Here is a 7,500-nt window from a genome sequence, read left to right on the forward strand (position 1 = left end):
TAGTAGTGGTGGTGGTAGTAGTAGGTAGGGTGGTGGTGGTAGTAGGTGGGGGTGAGGTGATGATAGTATTGGTGGTGGTAGTAGTAGGTAGGGTGATGATAGTGGTGGTAGTGATGGTAGTAGTAGATGGGGGTGAGGTGATGATCGTAGTGGTGGTGGTAGTAGTAGGTAGGGTGATGGTAGTAGTAGGTAGGGTGATGGTTGTGGTGGTGATGGTAGTGGTAGGTAGGGTGATAGTAGTGGTATGTAGGGTGATGATAGTGGTGGTAGGTAGGGTGATGATAGTGGTGGTGATGGTAATAGGTAGGGAGTGTGGTGATTATAGTGGTGGTGGTAGTAGGAGGGGTGATGTGATTTTGGTGGTAGTGGTGGTAGTATGAAGGGTGAGGTCTACCTGCCTGGAGTCTACCTGGAGGGTATTCCGGGGATCAACGCCCCCGCGGCCCGGTGCATGACCGGGCCTCCCGGTGGATCAGGGCCTGATCAACCAGGCTGTTGCTTCTGGCCGCACGTAGTCCAACGTACGAATCACAGCCCGGCTGATCCGGTACTGACTTTAGGTATCTCTCCCGCTCCCTCTTGAAGGCAGCCATGGGCCTATTGGTAATTCCCCTTATGGCTGTTGAACAGTCTTGGACCCCGGACACGCAGAATGCGTGCTGAAGTTATAACTGGTAAAGTAGGCAGATGGATCTTCAACTGTCTACCAATCGAACACAAAGAGTAGTGGTAAACAGAGTTAAATTGGAAGCTGCTATAGTGAAGAGCTCTGTTCCACAAGGCACAGTACTCGTCCCTATCCTGTTCCTTATTCTTATATCAGACATAGACAGAAATGTAAACCATAGATCCTTTTTAAATCACTTGTTATCTCTAGGCTGGACTACTGCTGTACATTAACATCCCCATTCAAGGCAGGTGAAATTGCAGATCTAGAGAATGTACAGAGAACCTTTACTGCATCTGTAAGTTCCATCAAACACCTTAACTACTGGGAACGTCTGGAAGCGCTTGACTTGTACTCACTGGAGTGCAGGCGAGAGAGAGATATCATAATCTACACCTGGAAGATCCTGGAGGAACTGTTTCCTAATCTGCACACAGAAATCACTCCATACGACAGCTAAAGACTTGGCAGGCGATGCAACATACCCCCAGTGAAAAGTAGGGGCGCCATTGGTACACGAAGACAAAACACAGTAAGTGTCCGGGCCCAAGACTGTTCAACAGCCTCCCACCAGCCATAAGGGGAATTACCAATAGACCCCTGGCTGCTTTCAGTGGGGAGCTGGACAGATAAGTCAGTACCGGATCAGCCGGGCTGTGGTTCGTACGTTGGACTACGTGCGGCCAGCAGTAACAGCTTAGTTGATGAGGCCCTGATCCACCGGGAGGCCTGGTCGTGGACCGGGCCGCAGGGGCATTGATCCCCGGAGTACCCTCTAGGTAGATTTATTGTGTTTTCTCTTAGTGTAGTAATGGCGCAACACTTTTCATTGGGGAAATGTTGCATCGCCTGCCAAATCTTTTCTTTCGTAGAGAGTGATTTCTGTGTGCAGATTGGGGACGGTGATGGTGTTGGTGGTAGGTGGGGCGAGGTCATGATAGTAGTGGTGGTAATAGACGGGGTGAAGTGATGATAGCAGTGGTGGTGGAGATGGTAGTAGGTGGGGTGAGATGACGATAGTAGCAGTGATGGGGTGATGGTAGTAGGTGGGGTGAGGTGTTATGGTAGTGGTAATAGTAAGTGGGGCGATGATAGTGGTGGTGGTGGTGGTAGTAGGTGAGGCGAGGTGGTGGTGGTGGTAGTAGGTGGTGTGATGATAGTGGTGGTAATAGGTGGGGTGAGGTAGTGATAGTAGTAGGTGGGTGATGATAGTAGTGGTGGTAGCAGTAGGTAGGGTGATGATAGTGGTGGTAGTAGGTGAGGTGAAGTGATGATTGTAGTAGTGGTGGTGGTAGTAGGTGGGGTGATGATTGTAGTGGTGGTGGTAGTAGTAGGTGGGGTGAGGTAGTGGTAGTCATCACTCACACGTGCGTGCGTGTCAGTGATGACTGTTGCCAGAGCAAGGTGGTGTCCACACAAGGGTGTCCCGACACGCGTGGCTGGTAACACTGAGTACCAGTGACACCATTTAGCACAGTGGTTGGTTACTACACCATCTAGCACAGTGGTTGGTTACTACACCATCTAGCACAGTGGTTGGTTACTACACCATCTAGCACAGTGGCTGGTTACTACACCATCTAGCACAGTGGTTGGTTACTACACCATCTAGCACAGTGGCTGGTTACTACACCATCTAGCACAGTGGTTGGTTACTACACCATCTAGCACAGTGGTTGGTTACTACACCATCTAGCACAGTGGTTGGTTACTACACCATCTAGCACAGTGGTTGGTTACTACACCATCTAGCACAGTGGTTGGTTACTACACCATCTAGCACAGTGGCTGGTTACTACACCATCTAGCACAGTGGCTGGTTACTACACCATCTAGCACAGTGGTTGGTTACTACACCATCTAGCACAGTGGTTGGTTACTACACCATCTAGCACAGTGGTTGGTTACTACACCATCTAGCACAGTGGTTGGTTACTACACCATCTAGCACAGTGGTTGGTTACTACACCATCTAGCACAGTGGTTGGTTACTACACCATCTAGCACAGTGGTTGGTTACTACACCATCTAGCACAGTGGTTGGTTACTACACCATCTAGCACAGTGGTTGGTTACTACACCATCTAGCACAGTGGCTGGTTACTACACCATCTAGCACAGTGGTTGGTTACTACACCATCTAGCACAGTGGTTGGTTACTACACCATCTAGCACAGTGGTTGGTTACTACACCATCTAGCACAGTGGTTGGTTACTACACCATCTAGCACAGTGGTTGGTTACTACACCATCTAGCACAGTGGTTGGTTACTACACCATCTAGCACAGTGGTTGGTGGCTTCTCACTCTCTTTTCTCCCCCACCTGGTTACCCCCTGTTTCTCCCCCACCTGGTTACCTCCTGTTTCTCCCCCACCTGGTTACCTCTTGTTTCTCCCCACCTGGTTACCTCTTGTTTTTCCCCCACCTGGTTACCCTCTGTTTCTCCCCCACCTGGTTACCCTCTGTTTCTCCCCCACCTGGTTACCTCTTGTTTCTCCCCACCTGGTTACCTGCTGTTTCTCCCCCACCTGGCTACCTCTTGTTTCTCCTCCACCTGGTTATCTCTTGTTTCTCCCCACCTGGTTATCTCTTGTTTCTCCCCACCTGGTTATCTCTTGTTTCTCCTCCACCTGGTTATCTCTTGTTTCTCCTCCACCTGGTTATCTCTTGTTTCTCCTCCACCTGGTTATCTCTTGTTTCTCCTCCACCTGGTTATCTCTTGTTTCTCCTCCACCTGGTTATCTCTTGTTTCTCCTCCACCTGGTTATCTCTTGTTTCTCCTCCACCTGGTTATCTCTTGTTTCTCCCCCACCTGGTTATCTCTTTTCTCCTCCACCTGGTTATCTCTTTGTTTCTCCCCCACCTGGTTACCTCTCGTTTCTCCCCCACCTGGTTATCTCTTTTCTCCTCCACCTGGTTATCTCTTTGTTTCTCCCCCACCTGGTTACCTCTCGTTTCTCCCCCACCTGGTTACCTCTCGTTTCTCTGGTTTTGCTCCCTTAGATCTCAAACTCCCACATAATCCTAATCCAATTTTTAGCATATAGAAATATGTAGTCCATTTGTCTTTCTGCACGCACACACACACACACACCCAGGTGACAAATTTTCAGAGAATTGGGTGGTTTGCGAGTGGAAGGATACGGCCTGTCAGAGTAACTTTCAAGGAAGAATCAGTTCGAATCAGGATTCTGCAAGAGAAAGCAAGACTGAGAGACAAAGAGGGGTACCAGAGAGTATTCCTCGACCGCGACAGAACACAAGAAGAAAGGACTACACTGAAAGAGAGGGTACAGAGACGCAAGGAGGAACGAGAAGCAATGAAAATGAGCAGGACCCAGACACAGGAGGAAGGGCAAACACACCCCACAGAATCTCCCACCAAAAGACCCCACCCGCGACATTCCCAACGCAACTGAGCAACCTATACTCCAACCCACTCACTGTTCCCTCTGCCACCAACCCCCTTATCACAAACCTCACCCCAACAGCTGTCCCTTATGGGCATTCTGACCCCACCCCCATCAGCACATACCCCACCTACACCACAGCCCCATATAGGCCCCCACCAAGGCTCTCCCTCCCCCAACCCCAATACACTTGCATGACCACAATGATAGAAAAGAAACTAAAGGTTTGGTACACAAATGCGGATGGAATAATGAATAAACATGAGGAGTGGAATGAAAGAATCAGTGAAAAATCCCCAGACATCATAGCAGTCACAGAAACAAAACTCGCTGAGATAATAACAGACACAATCTTCCCAACAGGATATCAGATCCTGAGGAAAGATAGAAGGAGTAGAGGGGGAGGAGGGGTTGCACTGCTCATAAAACACCAATGGGGATTTGAGGAAATGGAAGGCATGGACATGATTGGAGAAAGAGACTACATTGTAGGTACAATTCAGTCCGGAGAACATAAAGTAGTCATTGGAGTGATGTATAACCCACCACAGAACTGCAGGAGGCCAAGAGAGGAGTACGAAGAAAACAACAGGGTGATGGTGGACACACTGGCTGAGGTGGCAAGAAGAGCTCACTCGAGCAGAGCAAAGCTACTGGTAATGGGCGATTTCAACCACAGGGAGATCGACTGGGAAAACCTGGAGCCACATGGGGGTCCCGAAACATGGAGAGCAAAGATGATGGATGTGGTACTTGAAAACCTCATGCATCAACATGTCAGGGACACAACCAGAGAGAGAGGGGAGGATGAGCCAGCAAGACTGGATCTTGTGTTCACCCTGAGCAGTTCAGACATCGAGGACATCACTTACGAGAGGCCCCTTGGAGCTAGCGATCATGTGGTTCTGAGTTTTGACTATATAGTAGAGTTACAAGTGGAGAAGGGAACAGGAACTGAAGGGGACAGGCCAAACTACAAAAGGGGGGACTACACAGGTATGAGAAACTTCCTGCAGGAGGTTCAGTGGGACAGAGAAATGGTAGGAAAATCAGTAAACGAGATGATGGAATATGTGGCAACAAAGTGCAAGGAGGCAGAGGAAAGTTTTGTTCCCAAGGGAAACAGAAATAATAGGAAGACCAAGACGAGTCCTTGGTTTACCCGAAGGTGTAGGGAGGCAAAAGCTAAGTGCAACAGAGAATGGAAAAGGTACAGGAGGCATAGGACCCAGGAAAACAAGGAGATTAGTAGAAGAGCCAGAAACGAGTATGCACAGATAAGGAGGGAGGCCCAGAGACAGTATGAAAACGACATAGCATCGAAAGTCAAATCTGACCCGAAACTGCTGTATAGCCACATTAGGAAGAAGACAACAGTCAAGGACCAGGTGATAAGGCTGAGGAAAGAAGGTGGGGAACTCACAAGAAACGATCAAGAGGTATGTGAGGAGCTCAACACGAGATTTAAGGAAGTATTTACAGTAGAGACAGGAAGGACTCTGGGGGGACAGACCAGATGGGGACACCAACAAGGAATACACCAACAAGTGTTGGACGACATACATACAGATGAGGAGGAGGTAAAGAAACTGCTAAGGGACATCGATACCTCAAAGGCAATGGGACCGGACAACATCTCTCCATGGGTCCTTAGAGAGGGAGCAGATATGTTGTGTGTACCACTTACCACAATCTTCAACACATCCCTGGAAACTGGGCAACTACCTGAGGTATGGAAGACAGCAAATGTAGTTCCCATTTTCAAAAAAGGAGACAGAAAAGAGGCACTAAACTATAGACCTGTGTCATTGACGTGTATAGTATGCAAAATTATGGAGAAGATTATCAGGAGGAGAGTGGTGGAGCACCTGGAACGGAACAGGAGTATAAATGCCAACCAGCACGGATTCACGGAAGGCAAATCCTGTGTCACAAACCTTCTGGAGTTTTATGATAAAATAACAGAAGTAAGACAAGAGAGAGAGGGGTGGGTTGATTGCATCTTCTTGGACTGCAAGAAGGCCTTTGACACAGTTCCTCACAAGAGATTAGTGCAGAAGCTAGAGCATCAGGCGCATATAACAGGAAGGGCACTGCAATGGATCAGAGAATACCTGACAGGGAGGCAACAACGAGTCATGGTACGTAATGACGTATCACAGTGGGCACCTGTGACGAGCGGGGTCCCACAGGGGTCGGTCTTAGGACCAGTGCTATTTTTGGTATATGTGAACGACATGACGGAAGGGTTAGACTCAGAAGTGTCCCTGTTTGCAGATGATGTGAAGTTAATGAGGAGAATTAAATCTGATGAGGACCAGGCAGGACTTCAAAGAGACCTGGACAGACTGGACACCTGGTCCAGCAAATGGCTTCTCGAATTTAATCCTGCCAAATGCAAAGTCATGAAGATAGGGGAAGGGCACAGAAGACCGCAGACAGAGTATAGGCTAGGTGGACAAAGACTGCAAACCTCACTCAAGGAGAAAGATCTTGGGGTGAGTATAACACCGAGCATGTCTCCGGAAGCACACATCAATCAGATAACTGCTGCAGCATATGGGCGCCTGGCAAACCTGAGAACAGCATTCCGATACCTTAGCAAGGAATCATTCAAGACACTGTACACCGTGTATGTCAGGCCCATACTGGAGTATGCAGCACCTGTTTGGAACCCGCACTTGATAAAGCACGTCAAGAAACTAGAGAAAGTACAAAGGTTTGCAACAAGGTTAGTTCCAGAGCTAAGGGGAATGTCCTATGAAGAAAGATTAAGGGAAATCGGCCTGACCACACTGGAGGACAGGAGGGTCAGGGGAGACATGATAACGACATATAAAATACTGCGTGGAATAGACAAGGTGGACAAGGACAGGATGTTCCAGGGAGGGGACACAGAAACAAGAGGCCACAATTGGAAGTTGAAGACACAAATGAGTCAGAGAGATAGTAGGAAGTATTTCTTCAGTCATAGAGTTGTAAGGCAGTGGAATAGCCTAGAAAATGACGTAGTGGAGGCAGGAACCATACACAGTTTTAAGACGAGGTTTGATAAAGCTCATGGAGCGGGGAGAGAGAGGGCCTAGTAGCAACCGGTGAAGAGGCGGGGCCAGGAGCTAGGACTCGACCCCTGCAACCACAAATAGGTGAGTACAAATAGGTGAGTACACACACACACACACACACACACACACACACACACACACACACACACACACACACACACACACACACACACACACTATTAGTGTTGCTAATACAGTATGTGTGTGTGTGTGTGTGTGTGTGTGTGTGTGTGTGTGTGTGTGTGTGTGTGTGTGTGTGTGTGTGTAGAAAGACAAATGGACTACATATTCCTATACAGTAATTCACTTATTCTCCCTGCCCTGGAGGAGAGGCCTAGGTTACCTGCCCCAGAGAG

The 7,500-nt window shown here is 48.6% G+C and overlaps 1 protein-coding gene across 7 annotated transcripts in view; it reads left to right on the forward strand.

The window, feature by feature from the left end:
* Nucleotides 1-7,500, forward strand: part of LOC128684111 (ecdysone-induced protein 74EF) — a 1,067,593-nt gene that overhangs the window by 1,044,608 nt on the left and 15,485 nt on the right. The window lies entirely within an intron of this gene.

This window comes from Cherax quadricarinatus, chromosome 3 (genome assembly GCF_038502225.1).
Source record: "Cherax quadricarinatus isolate ZL_2023a chromosome 3, ASM3850222v1, whole genome shotgun sequence".
Lineage (NCBI taxonomy): Eukaryota > Metazoa > Arthropoda > Malacostraca > Decapoda > Parastacidae > Cherax > Cherax quadricarinatus.